This window comes from Pelobates fuscus, chromosome 6 (genome assembly GCF_036172605.1).
Source record: "Pelobates fuscus isolate aPelFus1 chromosome 6, aPelFus1.pri, whole genome shotgun sequence".
NCBI lineage: Eukaryota > Metazoa > Chordata > Amphibia > Anura > Pelobatidae > Pelobates > Pelobates fuscus.
In genome coordinates, this window is record NC_086322.1 from 249,583,387 (window position 1) to 249,599,194 (window position 15,808).

The 15,808-nt window shown below is 39.9% G+C and overlaps 3 non-coding genes across 3 annotated transcripts; all 3 read left to right on the forward strand.

The window, feature by feature from the left end:
• Nucleotides 1-958: 958 nt before the first annotated feature.
• LOC134566263 (small Cajal body-specific RNA 11) lies at nt 959-1,097 on the forward strand. Its single transcript, XR_010084014.1, has one exon. It is a non-coding gene; the product is annotated as a small Cajal body-specific RNA 11 (non-coding RNA).
• Nucleotides 1,098-2,633: 1,536 nt separating this feature from the next.
• On the forward strand, nt 2,634-2,772 carry LOC134566262 (small Cajal body-specific RNA 11). Its single transcript, XR_010084013.1, has one exon. It is a non-coding gene; the product is annotated as a small Cajal body-specific RNA 11 (non-coding RNA).
• A 138-nt stretch (nt 2,773-2,910) lies between these two features.
• On the forward strand, nt 2,911-3,049 carry LOC134566265 (small Cajal body-specific RNA 11). Its single transcript, XR_010084015.1, has one exon. It is a non-coding gene; the product is annotated as a small Cajal body-specific RNA 11 (non-coding RNA).
• Nucleotides 3,050-15,808: the final 12,759 nt, after the last annotated feature.

Below are 15,808 nucleotides of genomic sequence, written 5' to 3' on the forward strand. Positions count from 1 at the left end.
ATTGTTATTTAGGACCCCCACCTGCCGCTCGGGGGGGGGCCAAGGGGGGAAGACCATAGGTGCCCCCCCTCATTGTTATTTAGGGCCCCACCTGGCGCTCAGAGGAGGGGAGGACAGTAGATGTCCCCCCCTCATTATTATTTAGGGCCCCCACCCGGCGCTCAGGGGTGGGGGCTAAGGGGGGAGGACAATAGGTGCCCCCCTCATTCTTATTTAGGGCCCCCACCCGGCGCTCAGAGGTGGGGAGGACAGTAGATGTCCCCCTCTCATTATTATTTAGGGCCCTCACCCGGCGCTCAGGGGTGGGGGCTAAGGGGGGAGGACAATAGGTGCCTCCCTCATTCTTATTTAGGGCCCCCACCCACCGCTCAGGGGTGGGGGCCAAGGGGGGAGGACAATAGGTGCCCCCCTCATTCTTATTTAGGGCCCCCACCCACCGCTCAGGGGTGGGGGCAAAGGGGGGAGGACAATAGGTGCCCCCCCTCATTCTTATTTAGGGCTCCCACCCGTTGCTCAGTGTGGGGGCCAGGGTGGAGGACAATAGGTCCCCCCGTCATTCTCATTTAGGGCCCCCACCCAGCACTCAGGGGTGGGGAGGACTGTAGATGTCCCCCTCACATTATTATTTAGGGCTCCCACCCGGCGCTCAGGGGTGGGGGCTAAGGGGGGAGGACAATAGATGCCTCCCTCATTCTTATTTAGGGCCCCCACCCGCCGCTCAGGGGTGGGGGCCAAGGGGGGAGGACAATAGGTGCCTCCCTCATTCTTATTTAGGGCCCCCACCCGCCGCTCAGGGTGGGGGCTAAGGGGGGAGGACAATAGGTCCCCCCCATTCTTATTTAGGGCCCCCACCCAGCGCTCAGAGGTGGGGAGGACAGTAGATGTCCCCCTCTCATTATTATTTAGGGCCCCCACCCGCCGTTCAGGGGTGGGGGCCAAGGGGGGAGGACAATAGGTGCCTCCCTCATTCTTATTTAGGGCCCCCACCCTCCGCTCAGGGGTGGGGGCCAAGGGGGGAGGACAATAGGTGCCCCCTCTCATTATTATTTAGGGCCCCCACCCGGCGTTTAGAGGTGGGGGCTAAGGGGGAGGACAATAGGACAATAAAAAAAAAAAAACAACAAAAGTTGTTGAAGTAAAAAGTGTCAAATTACTTTATATGCATATATACTTTTGTGTGGCAATATTGCGTTGATTGTTATTAAACTCAAAAGAAAAGCATTTGGTAGATAATATATAAATATATACCACAAGAGGAAAACAAAATGGAAATATGTAAAATAAATAAACACTATAAAAGAGAAATACTACTTTAGCGCAAAATGATTCCAATAGAATGGGTGACTCACTGAATTATAATAAAAAACAACTATAAAAGAAGGAGTAGTGCTATCAATATAATCTTTATGTAAAAAACTTTTACACATGTATTAAAACTTCAAAACAATAATTACAACGTAGAACAACATTGTATAATGGATATAGCCCAATCTACACTATATAAATAGCTATATATGTGTGTGTGTGTGTGTGTGTGTGTGTAAAAAAAAAATATATATATATATATATATATATATATAAGAAAAAAATATAATTATCCTGAAGAAAGTCCTATATACAGCACTGAAAACGTTGATCGTGTTTTTAAAGTTTTGAAATAAAGGTTGGACTTTTTAACCCCGTGAGTGCTGCTACCTCTTTGGACAAATATATAATATATATATATATATATATATATATATATATATATATATATATTTAAACGTATATATACATATATTTGTCCAAAGAGGTAGCAGAGGTACATATACACATATATAAAAGTATATTGTTATTTTGGACCCCACCTGCCGCTCAGGAATGGGGGCGGGGGTAGGACAATATGTCCATCCCCCCATTCTCATTTAGGGCCCGTGGGGGCTGGGGGGGAAAGACAATAGGTCCCCCCTCATTGTTATTTAGGACCCCCACCTGCCGCTCGGGGGGGGGGCCAAGGGGGGAAGACCATAGGTGCCCCCCCTCATTGTTATTTAGGGCCCCACCTGGCGCTCAGAGGAGGGGAGGACAGTAGATGTCCCCCCCTCATTATTATTTAGGGCCCCCACCCGGCGCTCAGGGGTGGGGGCTAAGGGGGGAGGACAATAGGTGCCCCCCTCATTCTTATTTAGGGCCCCCACCCGGCGCTCAGAGGTGGGGAGGACAGTAGATGTCCCCCTCTCATTATTATTTAGGGCCCTCACCCGGCGCTCAGGGGTGGGGGCTAAGGGGGGAGGACAATAGGTGCCTCCCTCATTCTTATTTAGGGCCCCCACCCACCGCTCAGGGGTGGGGGCCAAGGGGGGAGGACAATAGGTGCCCCCCTCATTCTTATTTAGGGCCCCCACCCACCGCTCAGGGGTGGGGGCAAAGGGGGGAGGACAATAGGTGCCCCCCCTCATTCTTATTTAGGGCTCCCACCCGTTGCTCAGTGTGGGGGCCAGGGTGGAGGACAATAGGTCCCCCCGTCATTCTCATTTAGGGCCCCCACCCAGCACTCAGGGGTGGGGAGGACTGTAGATGTCCCCCTCACATTATTATTTAGGGCTCCCACCCGGCGCTCAGGGGTGGGGGCTAAGGGGGGAGGACAATAGATGCCTCCCTCATTCTTATTTAGGGCCCCCACCCGCCGCTCAGGGGTGGGGGCCAAGGGGGGAGGACAATAGGTGCCTCCCTCATTCTTATTTAGGGCCCCCACCCGCCGCTCAGGGGTGGGGGCTAAGGGGGGAGGACAATAGGTCCCCCCCATTCTTATTTAGGGCCCCCACCCAGCGCTCAGAGGTGGGGAGGACAGTAGATGTCCCCCTCTCATTATTATTTAGGGTCCCCACCCGCCGCTCAGGGGTGGGGGCCAAGGGGGGAGGACAATAGGTGCCTCCCTCATTCTTATTTAGGGCCCCCACCCTCCGCTCAGGGGTGGGGGCCAAGGGGGGAGGACAATAGGTGCCCCCTCTCATTATTATTTAGGGCCCCCACCCGGCGTTTAGAGGTGGGGGCTAAGGGGGAGGACAATAGGTGCCTCCCTCATTCTTATTTAGGCCCCCCACCCGCCGCTCAGGAGTGGGGGTCAAGGGGGGAGGACAATAGGTGCCCCCCCTCATTCTTATTTAGGGCCCCCACCCGCCGCTCAGGGGTGGGGGCCAAGGGGGGAGGACAATAGGGGCCCCCTCATTCTTATTTAGGGCCCCACCCGCCACTCAGGGGTGGGGGCCAAGGGGGGAGGACAATAGGTGCCCCCCTCATTCTTATTTAGGGCTCCCACCCGCCGCTCAGTGTGGGGGCTGGGGGGCACATAATATTATACATATTATAAGTGTGTATGTAAAAAAACTGAAACAAAAATTGAAATTGGCTAAGTAAATGGCTAAGTAAAAAGTGTCAAATTACTTTATATGCATATATACTTTTGCAAGGCAATTTTGCGTTTGATTAAACTCATAAGAAAAGCATATGGTAGATAATATATAAATATATACCCCAAGAGGAAAAAAAATGAAAATATGTTAAATAAATAAATACCATAAAAGAGAAATACTACTTCAGCGCAAAATGATTCCAATAGAATGGGTGACTCACTGAATTATAATAAAAAAAAAAACTATAAACGAAGGAGTAGTGCTATCAATATAATCTTTATGTAAAAAACTTTTACACATGTATTAAAACTTCAAAACAATAATTACAACATTGTATAATGGATATAACCCAATCTACGCTATATAAATATCTATATATGTGTGTGTGTGTAAAAAAAATATATATTTATATATATATAAGAAAAAATTATCCTGAAGAAAGTCCTATATACAGCACGTTTATTGTGTTTTTAAAGTTTTGAAATAAAGGTTGGACTTTTTAACCCCGTGAGTGCTGCTACCTCTTTGGACAAAAAAGTGTGTGTATATATATATATATATATATATATATATATATATATATATATATATATATATATATATATATATATATATATATATATATATATATTTTTTTTTTTTTTTTTTTTTTGTCCAAAGAGGTAGCAGAGGTACATATACACAAATATAAAAGTATATTGTTATTTTGGTGGAGGCTCGGGACAGGGGATACTGTTTTTTTTTGGGGGGCGGGTTTTAACAGTGACCAGCCACAGGCTGCTCACTGTTTAACCCCTTCAGGACGGAGTCAATAGTGCACGTTCTGATCAAAACAAAACGTAAACAAAAACTGGAATTTGCGCTATATGTCTGTTCACCCGTAGTTCCCCTCTTTCAAATTATATGCACCCACACTTATTATATATCATTTTGTTCAGGAGAAACAGGGCTTTAATCTATCATTAACTATTCATATATGGAACATCATTTATTATGAATAAAAGTAAAAAAAAATTGAGAAAATAAGATTTTTTTTTAAATTTGCATTTCCGTCTGACATTTTAACTGTGAATGTCATAATACTGTTTTACTGCAAAAAAAATGCACATATTTGTAATCAGCGATGTCTCACGAGTACAACAGTACCCCCCATTAACAGGTTTTATGTTGTTTTGGAAAGTTACAGGGTCAAATATAGAACATTACATTTTCAAATTGAAATTTGCCCGATTGGTAATGTTACCTTTGAGACGGTGTGGTAGCCCAGGAATGAGAATTACTCCCATAATGGCATACCATTTGAAAAAGTAGACAAGCCAAGGTATTGAAAGTGGGGTATGTTTAGTCTTTTTTAGTAGCCACTTAGTCACAAACACTGGCCAAAGTTAGCGTTCATATTTGTTTTTGTGTGAAAAAAGCAAAAAACGAATATTTGGCCAGTGTTTGTGACTAAGTGGCTACTAAGAAAGACTGGACATACCCCACTTGCAATACCTCGGGTTGTCTACTTTTGCAAATGGTATGCCATCATGGGGGTAATTCTCATTCCTGGGCTACCATACTCTCTCAAAGGCAACATAACCAATCTGGCAAATTTCAATGTGAAAAAAATGAAATGCAAGCCTTATATGTGACTCTCTAACTTTCCAAAACACCATAAAACCTGTACATGGGGGGTACTGTTATTCTCAGGAGACTTCGCTAAACACAAATATTAGTGTTTTAAAACAGTAAAACATATTACAACAATAATATAGACCATAAAAGTGCAGTTCGCTTGTAAAAAATGCAAAAAACGTCACTTTTACTTAAAATATCATTGTTGTAATACAATTTACCAGTTTGAAACATGAATATTTGAGTTCAGCGAAGTCTCCCGAGTAAAACAGTACCCCCTATGTACAGGTTTTATGGTGTCTTGGAGAGTTACAGGGTCAAATATAGTGCTTGCGAATTAAATTCTCTGCACTTTCTCCCTGTGTTGTCAGGCATGTCAATCAAATTTTAATTAATCAAATCACATAATTACGTTAAAAGATTATTTAAATATACATGTAGAATTTTAATATATATGCTTTTATAGGTATTTAAATTCTACGTGTATACTAATGTAATCTTTTATGTAATTATATGTATTTATCTATATATATATATTTGCGGTTATTTGTATTTTATATATATATAGATATATATAGAATGTCATTCTAAGTGTATTTTGTTACCGATATATATATATATTAGTAACAAAATACAGTTAGAATGAAATTACATATGCATATATAATTTATATTAAATTTTGTTTCAATATTTTATTTATTTATTTTATTATTTTATTTATTTATTATTTTAATTATACGTATTTATATATAATATATATATGTACATCTATTATATATATAATATATATACATATTATATATATGTAACGTCATTCTAAGTGTATTTTAATATTAATATATATACTTATATTAATATTAAAATACACTTTGTATGACGTTACATATATATAATATGTATATATATTATATATATAATATTTATACATATTATATATATATAAAAATATATTTAATTTATTTTTACACTTGTCTTTTATTTATTTTTTATACTTCCCACCAGCAGGGGGACTGTCTGATATTTCAAACAGTCCCCCTGCTGGCAGATCCACAGCCAGCTATAGAGGGCCATGTGATCGCTCTTTGAGAGCGATCACATGGCCCCCGGGGGCCTGATTTGCCGTGGGAGGGCTGCCTGGGCTGTGAGGCAGTCCTCCCGAAGCGGATCGCGGCGGAGGTAAGTACATCTTACCTCCTGGGGCTGCAAGCCGTTACGGCGTGCTATGCCGTCATAACGGCTTTAAAGCCCACTTAACCCGTGACGGCATAGCACGCCGTAACGGCGTTAAGGGGTTAATAGACATGCCCCTACTCGTGATATAGCGAAAGACCAATTTAGGTCTTTCAGACTTTTGGTAGATAGCTCCCTAATACTGTGGGAATTAGGGAGTAAGCGGCTGCAAGATGCAGCCCCGGCACAAATCAGATCGGAGTTTCATTCATTCGAATAAAATTCCGATCTGAACAAAGTCCCGAATTGCGTCCTTACACGAATGGAGAAACTGTTCTCATTCTGTTAGGACACAATTCAGTAGTTTTGCCGGCATTCTGTCTAAATGACAGGACGTTTGGAAAAAGTGAAAGAAGGCTTCGCGGGAACACAGAAGAAAGGTGAGAATTATGGAAACATTTCTCTGACCACCAGAAATAAAGCACACTTTGCTCCTCCGCTGGTCAGAGATGGTCAGGTGTAGGAAACCTCCATAAGACAAATAGTCCCTACTTGTTCTTATTTTTAAAGAAAACTAGAGCAGACAGGAAGAAATTAAGAACAGATACTGACAGAGGGAGAGAAGAGGAATTGTTTAAAGTAAGGTAAGTTTGGCACGACAGTGTCACTTTAACTTCTTCCCTCAACCCAGATTTTCTCAAGGCTGCATAATTACAGTCTTGACAATGCAACTCAGTAGGAAGTATTTGCGCTGGGCAATTGCTTACCTCTGCAGTTTAGCTCCAGTCTTATATAAACTGGTGAAAAAAATTGAGAAACATTAAAGCAAAATATACACCATATGGAATACCCTGGAGTGTCTACTTTCACAAATGGTAGACCTATTTGGGGTAATTAAAAAAGGCTAACTGATTTTACATAGTTAGATAGCTGAAAAGAGACTTACGTCTATCAAGTCCAGCCTTCCTCACATATGTTCTTGCTGTTGATCCAAAAGAAGGCAAAAAAAAAAAAAATTGGGGAAAAATCCTTCTTGACCCCAAATGGCAGTCACATATCCTTGGATCAAGCAGCTATTACCCCACTAATTAGAATTTATATCCCTGTATGTTATGTTTTTGGAATTATTTATCCAATTGCTGTTTAACCCCTTAAGGACCGGACTGTTTTTGCGATGTTGTACATTTGCGACCAGGCATCTTTTTACACTTTTGTGGTGTTTGTGTTTAGCTGTAATTTTCCGCTCTCTCATTTACTGTTCCCATACAAATTATATATTGTTTTTTCAGGACAAAAGGGGCTTTCTTTACATACCATTATTTATATAATCTCATGTAATTTAATTTAAAAAAAATGAAAAATATGATGAAAAATTGAAAAAAAATACATGTTTTTTGACTTTTATGTGAAAAAATCTTTTACTCATCTACAAAAACGAATGAAAAAAACTGCTAAATAGATTCAAAATTTTGTCCTGAGTTTAAAAATACCCAGTGTTTACATGCTTTTTGCTATTTTTTTGCATGTTATAGGGCTATAAGTAGGATATTGCGGTTTCAAAACATACATTTTTAAAATGTAGCAATAGTGACATTGTAACACTATTATCTGTCATAAATCGCTGAATAACACCCCACATGTACATATTTTTTTTTAAGTAGACAACCCAGGGTATTCAATATGGGGTATGTCCAGACTTTTTTAGTAGCCAGTTAGTCGCAAACACTGGCCAAAGTTAGCGTTCATATTTGTGTGTGAAAAAAGTAAAAAACTAAATTGAACGCTAATTTTGGCCAGTGTTTGTGACTAAGTGGTTACTAAAAAAGACTGGACATACCCCATTTGCAATACCTTGGGTTGTCTTCTTTTGCAAATGGTATGCCATCATGGGGGTAATTCTCATTCCTGGGCTATCATCCGCTCTCAAAGGCAACGTAACCAACCTGGCCATTTTCAATGTAAAAATATTTGACCCATATATTTGACCCTGTAACTTTCAAAAACGCTATAAAACCTGTACATGGGGGGTACTGTTATACTCAGGAGACTTTGCTGAACACAAATATTAGTGTTTCAAAACTGGAAAATGTATCACAACAATTATATCCTCAGTAAAAGTGCTGTTTGTGTGTGAAAAATGCAAAAAAAGTCACTTTCACTGACAATATCATCGCTGTGATATGTTTTACTGTTTTGAATCACTAATATTTGTGTTCAGCGAAGTTTCCCGAGTAAAACAGTACCCCCCATGTACAGGTTTTAGGGTGTCGTAGAACGTTACAGGGTAAAATACAGTGATAGCAAATTAAATTCTCTGGACTTTCGGCCTGGGTTGGCAGGCAGGTCCCTTAAATTGCAATCAATAAAATAACTTAATTATGTAAAAATATTACATAAATACGCACGTAGAATTTAAATATAAATGCATATTTATATATTTGACGTCTACGTGTATATTTATATAATTATTTATGTAATTTTGTATATGGACATATGAATAGTTCGTATTCTTTTTATTTATTTATATATACATAGATATATATACAATTTCATTCTAAGTGTATTTTGATATAAATATATATATATTATTATCAAAATACAGTTAGAATAAAATTTCGTATAGATATATAATTTTTTTTTAAATTGTTATTATTATTTTTATTATTTTTAATTTAATTTAATTTACTTATTATTTGTATTTTATAATAATATATATATACAATATATATAGTTATTATATATATATTATATATATGTGTGTAATTTAATAATAAGTGTATTTTTATATTAATATATGTACATATTAATATAAAAAATACACTTAGTATGACATTATATATATGATATATAGACGTATATTATATAGGTATAATATATGTCTATATATCATATATATATATATATACACATATATAATAATATTTTTTTTTATTCACTATAATTTTTTTTATGATTTTACACTGGCATGGAGACTGCCTGTCAGCACAGACAGTCCCCCTGCAGGCAGACACATGGACACCTATTGTGACCATGTGGTCGCCCTGTTGGGCGATCACATGGCCACAGGGGTCCTAATCTGCCATGGGGAGACTGTCTGGGCTGCAGGCAGTCTCCCCACAACGGGAGTACCGGCGATCGCCGCCGGGGGAACGACGGCGATCGGGTAAGTACATTTTAAATTTAGGACGGTTCAGGACCGTCAACGGTCGGCAATGGGAAAATGCCGATGACGGTCCTGAACCGTCCTGCGTCCTTAAGGGGTTAAACATCTGCACAGACTTTGATAAAACCACCTCTTCAGGCAGATAATCCCATATCCTTATAGTTCTTACTGTAAATAAAAAACCTTTTCTTTGCCTTAGATTAAATCTCCTTTCTTCCAGCCTAAATGCATGACCTTGTGTCCTATGTATAGCCCTGTTTATGAATATATTTGATCAGATAATGGTTTGGATTGGCCCCGAATATATTTGTATAATGTTATCATATCCCCTCTGAGGTGCACTTTTTCCAAACTAAAGAGATTTAAATTTTTTAACCTTTCTTCGTAAGTCAAATGCTCCATTCCTTTTATCAATTTTGTAGCTCGTCTCTGCACTTTTTCTAATGCCATGATATCCTTCTTTAGAACAGGTGCCCAAAATTGCACAGCATATTCAAGGTGTGGTCTTACCAGCGATTTATAAGGAGGCAAAATGATATTTTCATCCTGAGAATTTATGCCCCTATTTATAGATGACAAAACCTTACTGACCTTAGCAACTGCAGATTGACATTGCATATTGCTGCCTAATTTGTTGTCTATAATAATTCCCAAATCCTTCTTGTGTGTTGTTATCCCTAATTCACTACCATTTAGGGTGTAAGTTGCTTGTGCATTCTTAACCCCGAAGTTCATAATTTTGCATTTCTCTACATTCATCTGACATTTTAGTGCCCAACACCCAGAGAATTTAATTTGCAAGCACTATATTTGACCCTGTAACTCTCCAAGACACCATAAAACCTGTACATGGGGGGTACTGTTTTACTCGGGAGACTTCGCTGAACTCAAAAATGAGTGTTTCAAACTGGTAAATTGTATTACAACGATGATATTTTAAGTAAAAGTTACTTTTTGTTTTACAAACGAACGGCACTTTTATGGACTATATTATTGTTGTAATATGTTTTACTGTTTTAAAACACTAATATTTGTGTTTAGTGAAGTCTCCTGAGAATAAAAGTACCCCCATGTACAGGTTTTATGGTGTTTTGGAAAGTTAGAGTCACATATAAGGCTTGCATTTCATTTTTTTCACATTGAAATTTGCCAGATTAGTTATGTTGCCTTTGAGAGCTTATGGTAGCCCAGGAATGAGAATTACCCCCATGAGGGCATACCATTTGCAAAAGTAGACAACCCGAGGTATTGCAAGTGGGGTATGTCCAGTCTTTCTTAGTAGCTACTTAGTCACAAATACTGGCCAAATATTCGATTTTTGCTTTTTTCACACAAAAACAAATATGAACGCTAACTTCGGCCAGTGTTTGTGACTAAGTGGCTACTAAAAAATACTAAACATACCCCACTTGCAATACCTTGGCTTGTCTACTTTTTCAAATGGTGTGCCATTATGGAGGTAATTCTCATTCCTGGGCTACCACACCGTCTCAAAGGTAACATTACTAATCTGGCAAATTTCAATTTGAAAATGGAACGTTCTATATTTGACCCTGTAACTTTCCAAAACACCATAAAACCTGTTAATGGGGGGTACTGTTGTACTTGTGAGACATCGTTGATTACAAATATGTGCATTTTTTTGCAGTAAAACCTAACAGTATTATGACATTCACAGCTAAAATGGCAGACGGAAATACAAATTTAAAAAAAAATCTTATTTTCTCACATTTTTGTAAATTTTATTCCTAATAAATTATGTTCCATATATGAATAGTTAATGATAAATTAAAGCCCTGTTTCTCCTGAACAAAATGATATATAATAAGTGTGGGTGCACTTAATGTGAAAGCGGTGAATTACGGTTGAACAGACATATAGCGCAAATTCCAGTTTTTGTTTACGTTTTGTTTTGATCAGAACGTGCACTATTGACTCCGTCCTGAAGGGGTTAAGCACTGATTTAGGAAAAACAGAGTCATGCATATGCCCTGCCTATATCTCTTGCAGAGGACATAATGTCTATAATCAAATTACAAACGAAAAAAACAAATATCTTAAAGTAATCATTATAGAGTATAGTGCAGAGCCCCGACGCGTGTTTCGCCAGTAAGGCAGCTCTTCCAGGGGGTGTCTGGGCCCCCTTGAAGAGTCGCTTCGGGGGTCTGCTCTGCACTATACTCTATAGCTTTCCTACACATCTAGTCTGTATCAAAAAAGATTAACAAGGAGTCATTTAACTGGAAAAGAGGGGATTTTTCAAAACGTAAAAGATGGAACAGGTGAGTAGGTAATTAATTGCCAACTCACATTTTCCTTTCATTACTTGAAAATACCCTGTGGTGGGGCACTGTCTATTTCCAAGACTTAAAGACAGTGAATCATGCTCGAGATTGGTTTGTGGGAATGCTTTGTACTTCTCAGGTTGTAAAGGGTAAGTGGGTCATTAGTTTCCCATGCCAACAAATAGGTTAAAAGAAGCAGATGAATGGAATGGGTGGTCAATTGCCCACTTACCTTTTCCTTTCATTTTTTGAAAAATCCCTTACTGCCAGCTTGAAATAACTCCTCTCAATTTTCCGTTGATATAAGATAGCAAATTAAAAAAAAAAAATCTTTTAAAGTCTGCTGAACCATTTTTTTTTCCTGCCAGAGTCCTTTGAAAGAATTAATTTTTTTCACACTGCAAAGTTTAATGTTTAATGGGTAGCCCCACAGACGAGACACTTCCTTTAACCCCCATCCAATGCACTGTATTTTAATAGCACCTGGGCAGCTGCCCAGTCACTAATAATTTACTACAGTGAGTAGCAATTGGCTACTTACTGTTTAGCAGACATGCCCCCACTCACGGCACAGCAAGGTGTAAAACCTCACTTATACTAATCAGAGTGACCCCTATGGGTAAATAGGTAACATCAAATCCAAAAGCCCATTGAGCAATTCAGTCACTTCAGGATATGTTCATGTGGCGGCTCAGTTTTTGTTTTATTCAGCAGAATTACTGATAAGCACAAATTTGTCTAAAATACACTTCTCCAATTCTACTATTAGACTAATAAATCATGGGCAGCAAGGTTTTCTTTCCCAGGCCCCCACACCTAACAATCATCTGGTTGCACCACAAAATGCCGCTATGCTATACACACTGTTGTACTACTGATTTTTGTTTTAATAATAAGTAGCTGCTCTGAGAAGCAGCTTCCTGATGTATAATAAAAATAAAAAGCACTATATATAACACAATATACTACATGCAGGGCTTCAGCCTCCAAGGTTCTACCAAGCAGTGCTTATGCATAGTACCCTATATAATCAATATGTTTGGTCTTTAGAACACTGTTACAAAACTATTTTTATTTAAGGTAAGTAACCCCTGGGATCCTTGAGCTTTAATTTCAGAATTCAAAAAAAACTAACTAATCACAAGTTCCATTGTTTACCCCAGGGCTCAAAAACACAAACAATCTGCAGCATAGTACTTGGTATTTTGTCAAACCTGATCCCTTGTTCAAGGTCTGCAGCCTGGTTCTCTGCACTAGTTACAGATAGACACACTGTTTTTACCTGGAGATAATCATTAATTTTCTCCGCTGTTTTTCTGGCCATTCACCTACTTTGCAAAACGTCACTGTAACTGTTGTGACTTTGTTTTTCAATGTAATCCTAGGCTAGTTCACCCTTTTGAACAATGGAGGGTTATTTGTGACCTATTACTTGAACAAAGAACAAACAACAGAGAGGGGTAATCAAAATTAAATTTTACACACAATAATTTGGCTACACACAAATACGTATATATAAAAAAAAACCAGATACAATTTGTATCTTGTAATTCCTTTTTTTATTGGACTAACAATTTTTTAATAACAAGCTTTCAGGGGAGAACCTCAAGTCCAATAAAAAAGGTATTACAAGATACAAATTGTATCTGTTTTTTACATCTATATACACTGAACAAAATTATAAACGCAACACTTTTGGTTTTGCCCCAATTTTTCATGAGCTGAACTCAAAGATCTAAGACTTTTTCTATGTACACAAAATACCTATTTCTCTCTAATATTGTTCACAAATCTGTCTAAATCTGTGTTAGTGAGCACTTCTCCTTTGCCGAGATAATCCATCCACCTCACAGGTGTGGAATATCAAAATGCTGATTAGACAGCATGATTATTGCACAGGTGTGCCTTAGGCTGGCCACAATAAAAGGCCACTCTAAAATGTGCAGTTTTATCACACAGCACAATGCCACAGATGTTGCAAGTTTTGAGGGAGTGTGCAATTAGCATGCTGAATGCAGGAATGTCCACCAGAGCTGTTGCCCATGAATTGAATGTTCATTTCTCTACCATAATCGGTCTCCAAAGACTTTCAGAGAATTTGGCAGTACATCCAACCGGCCTCACAACCGCAGACCACGTGTAACCACACCAGCCCAGGACCTCCACATCCAGCATCTTCACCTCCAAGATCGTCTGAGACCAGCCACCCGGACGGCTGCTGCAACAATCGGTTTACATAACCAAGAAATTTCTGCACAAACTGTTAGAAACTGTCTCAAGGAAGCTCATCTGCATCCTTGTCCTCATCGGGGTCTCGACCTGACTGCAGTTAGTCATCGTAACCGACTTAAGTGGGCAAATGTTTACATTCGATTGTGTCTGGCACTTTGGAGAGGTGTTCTCTTCACGGATGAATCCCGGTTTTCACTGTACAGGGCAGATGGCAGAGAGCTTGTATGGTGTCGTGTGGGTTAGCGGTTTGCTGATGTCAACGTTGTGGATCGAGTGACCCATGGCGTTGGGGTTATGATACAGATAGGTGTATGTTATGAACGACGAGCATTGTTGTGCCATTCATCCACGACCATCGCCTCATGTTGCAGCATGATAATGCCCGCTTTCAGAGTTCTTTCAGATTTCCGGGCCTCATATTCCCTATGTGCACATATATATAGCGATTTTCGATATATGTGCACCCGTGGGCCCCCGGCTTCTGTTCACTGCAGCGGGGGCCCACAGCACACTCTATTTTTCCTTCCCAGCAGCTCCAGTCCTTTGTATCTAACTCTCTTGAGCACCGCTGCCGTAGGAGCATTGCCACTGATTACCATGGCAACGCGCCGTACAGCGCACAGACCACTCTCACGGGAGGTAGAGACAGAGGACTGGAGCTGCTGGGAAGGAAAGATGGTGTGTGCTGTGAGCCCCCACTGCAGTAAACAGCGCCTCTGGATGTGATTTCCCCACTCCCCAGCCACAGGTAAAAAGCAGGGAGTAAAATAAAATGTTGTTAAAAAAAATTGTCTTCCCCTCCCCCACTAACTGCAGCCCCTATTTTACACACACTGCATCCCTACACAAACACACACTGCATTCACAATACACACTACCTCCACTACACAAATACTGCACTCACAATATACACACTACCTCCACTATACAAGCACACACACCACATTCACTATATACACACTACCTCCACTACACAAACACACACACTGCATTTACTAATCATACACTACACAAACACACACACTGCTTTCACTATACACACTACCTCCACTATACAAACACACACTGCATTCACTATACACACACTACATGCCTACACAAGCACACACTGCATTTACTATACACACACTACATCCCTACACAAGCACACACACTACATTTACTATACACACACTCCATCCCTACACAAGCACACACACTACATTTACTATATACACACTACCTCCACTACACAAACACACACTGCATTTACTATATACACACTACATCCACTACACAGACACACACACTGCATTCACTATACATACACTACATCCACTACACAAACACACACACTGCATTCACTATACATAGACTACCTCCACTACACAAACACACACATTGCATTCACTATACACACTACCTCCACTACACAAACACACACTGTATTCACTATACACACTACATCCACTGCGTAAACACACACGGCATTCACTATACACACTACATCAACTGCACAAACACACACTGCATTCACTATACACACTACATCCACTGCGCAAACACACACTGCGTTCACTATACACACTACATCCACTACACAAACACACACTGCATTCAATACACACTCTACTTCCACTGGACAAACACACACACTACATTCACTATAAACTCTACATCCACTACGCAAACACACACTGCATTCACTATACACACTACATCCACTACACACACACTGCATTCACTATACATACTACATCCACTACACAAACACACACTGCATCCAAGGCGGGTGCAAGGATATTTGCTGCCCTAGGCAAACGAAAATTTGACGCCCCCCATATGTTCTGCCCACCATGTGACATCACAATGCCCCACCCATATGATCTACCATGTGGGCCAACACCAATTCAAAAGTGTCTTATCTGAAAAGGCAGTGTGTTTACATTAAAAAGCCTGCAGGCACAGGC